Genomic DNA, 2,568 nt, shown 5'->3' with positions numbered 1-2,568 from the left:
GGATCTGAACCTCAGGACAGTCCAGGATGGGCCCGTTACCCAGCATCCTTGGAGGGGAGTGGAGGGAGGTCTGCTTCCCTTGGACTTTCCTTGACGTGTGTAGGGGAGGAGAGGACTAAGTAGGAGAGAACTCTTGCTCTTTGTAATAACGGAAAGCTGACCATTCTTACCCGCTGTGGTGAGTATTATCTTTTTTCACTAAGTGGAAAATGGCAGTGCAAACACAATAAAATCTCAGAAGACAGTGAAGACGAACTGAAAAACCGGTTGCTTAGAGAAGCTGCTCAAATCTTGTATACAGTGTTTAGTTTCCTATGAGCGCAGACTTTGAAAGTAAGTTTTAATGACGAGGTTTTATAACTGTGGCCATTTAAAAAATGTTAAGTTAAAAATGGTACGATTTACTACTTAAAACATTAATACTGATGACCTTTGGAAACCAGATTATAGAAAAGTGTGGTTTAATATTTCATGCTTTCATTGCATAATAAAAATACTTTTCTTTTTAAATTTTATTTAATTATTTTTCAAGTAGGTATTCTATTACTCCCATCCCACCCCACCCCCCATGCTCCCCGCCCCCCTCCCAATTCCACCCTTCTCAGTTGTTGTCCATGTATCCTTTATATATGTTCCTCTAAATCCCTCCCCTGTTTCCCCTGAAATTTCCTCCCTTCTGGTCACTCTCAGCCTGTTCTCTATTTCAGTGTCTTTGGTTATATTTGGCTTGCTTGTTTGTTTTGTTGTTTAGCTTCCTGTTAAAGATGAGATCATATGGTATTTGTCCTTCAACATGTGGCTTATTGCTCTCAGCATAATGCTTTCCAGTTCCATCCATGCTGTTGCAAAAGGTAGGAGCTCCTTCTTTCTTTCTGCAGCATAGAATTCCATTGTGTATATGTACCATAGTTTTTTGATCCATTCATTTACCGATGGGCACCTAGTTTGTGTCCAACTCTTGGCTATTTTAAATTGTGCTCCTATGAACATTGGGGTGCATATGTTCTTTGGGGATCTCATCAAAATAAAATACTTTTCAAATTATATGCTGAAATGAAAGCCTTCAGTGTATTGTGATTGGTACTTTTAAGGTAATACCTAAGTATATAGTCTACATACATTTTAATGAATAGTTATTTTTAATCTCATCTTTATTATTTTCAGGAGTCAAAGGTGTTAAGAGTTTCAGTGATACTAGCATTGGGGAAATATTTCAGTATACTTTTGGTCAGAGCAACTAATGAAGCACGGCTTATTGGAAAAGTGACCCTTCATCGCTTCTCAGCCTTTTGGCTGAGATCAAATGTAGTATCTGTTATTATCAGTTTAATATCTGACACATCCTCTCTCCGAGGACATTATATTAAATGGAAGATATTTGCACATGTGGATCATAACATAGAGCCTGAAAAGTAAATATCATAAGAGCTGAAGTGCAGCAGGCCAGAGTATTTCTGTCTTGAGTCTTCAGTAACAGGCGCAGTGGATTTTTCTAGGTTAGTTAGGAACAGGGATGCTCTTGACAAACGTTTGTTGTTGATAATATCATTAAATGATACATCCTTACTATACAGGCCATCCTCCCTTGGCACAATAGTATGGGTGGTAAAAATGACCATTCAAATGGAAACTTCAAATGAGTCCTACCAAGTGAGAAAAATTACAGTCATTCTGTGACATTTGGAAGTGTTTGCTAAATGGTTAGAAACTCTTCTTGCGGAGATACTTTTCATTAGTTTACTCCTTTCTGCCCATGGATGCCACTGAGTAATATCACTGAAGTCCCCTCTCCTGCAGTCATCATGTCTAAGTAAGAGTCCCCCAAAGAGCCAGAAGAGCTGTGGAAGCTATTTATTGGAGGTTTGAGCTTTGAAACAACAGATGAGTCTGAGGAGCTATTTTGAGCAATAGAGAACACTCACAGACTGTGTGGTGATAAAAGATCCAAACACCCAAGCACTCCTTGGGTTTGTCACATATGCCACTGTGGAAGGGGTGGATGCAGCCATGAATGTAAGGCCACACGAGGTGGATGGAGGAGTTGTGGAACCAAGGAGGGCTGTCTCAAGAGAAGATTCTCAAAGACTGGGTGCCCACTTCAGTGTGAGGAAGATTTTTGGGGGGATATTAAAGAAGTCACTGAAGGACATCACCTAAGAGATTATTTTGAAGTGTTGGAAAGTTGAAGTGATTGAAATCATGACTGACCGAGGCAGTGGCAAAAAGAGAGGCTTTGCTTTTGTAACCTTTGATTACCATGACTCTGTAGACAACACTATCATTCAGAAATAACATGCTGTAAGTGGCCACAACTGAGACGTAAGGAAAGCCCTATTTAAGCAAGAGATGGCTAGTGCTTCATACTGCCAAAGAGGTCAATATAAGACAGAAAACTGTCCTTGAACAATAATTAAATAAAAAAATAAAATTAAAATAAAAAAATAATATAGAAAAGTGAAATCTAGAAGTTATAATTTTTTATAAATTTTTCCATTTCACCTTGGTTTTCAAATTTCTTGGCATATAGTTCTTCATAGTAATTTCTTATGATCCTTTGTATTTCTGTGG

General features: G+C 38.5%; 1 pseudogene; it reads left to right on the top strand.

Moving 5' to 3' along the window:
- The first annotated feature begins 1,273 nt into the window (after positions 1 to 1,273).
- On the top strand, positions 1,274 to 1,397 carry LOC118977069 (uncharacterized; annotated as a pseudogene).
- The last annotated feature ends 1,171 nt before the right edge of the window (positions 1,398 to 2,568 follow it).

The sequence above is a fragment of the Sturnira hondurensis genome, unplaced genomic scaffold, assembly GCF_014824575.4.
Source record: "Sturnira hondurensis isolate 20B ecotype Veracruz unplaced genomic scaffold, ASM1482457v3 Scaffold0021209, whole genome shotgun sequence".
Classification (NCBI taxonomy): domain Eukaryota; kingdom Metazoa; phylum Chordata; class Mammalia; order Chiroptera; family Phyllostomidae; genus Sturnira; species Sturnira hondurensis.
This window is presented reverse-complemented; position numbering and strand designations above follow the sequence as displayed.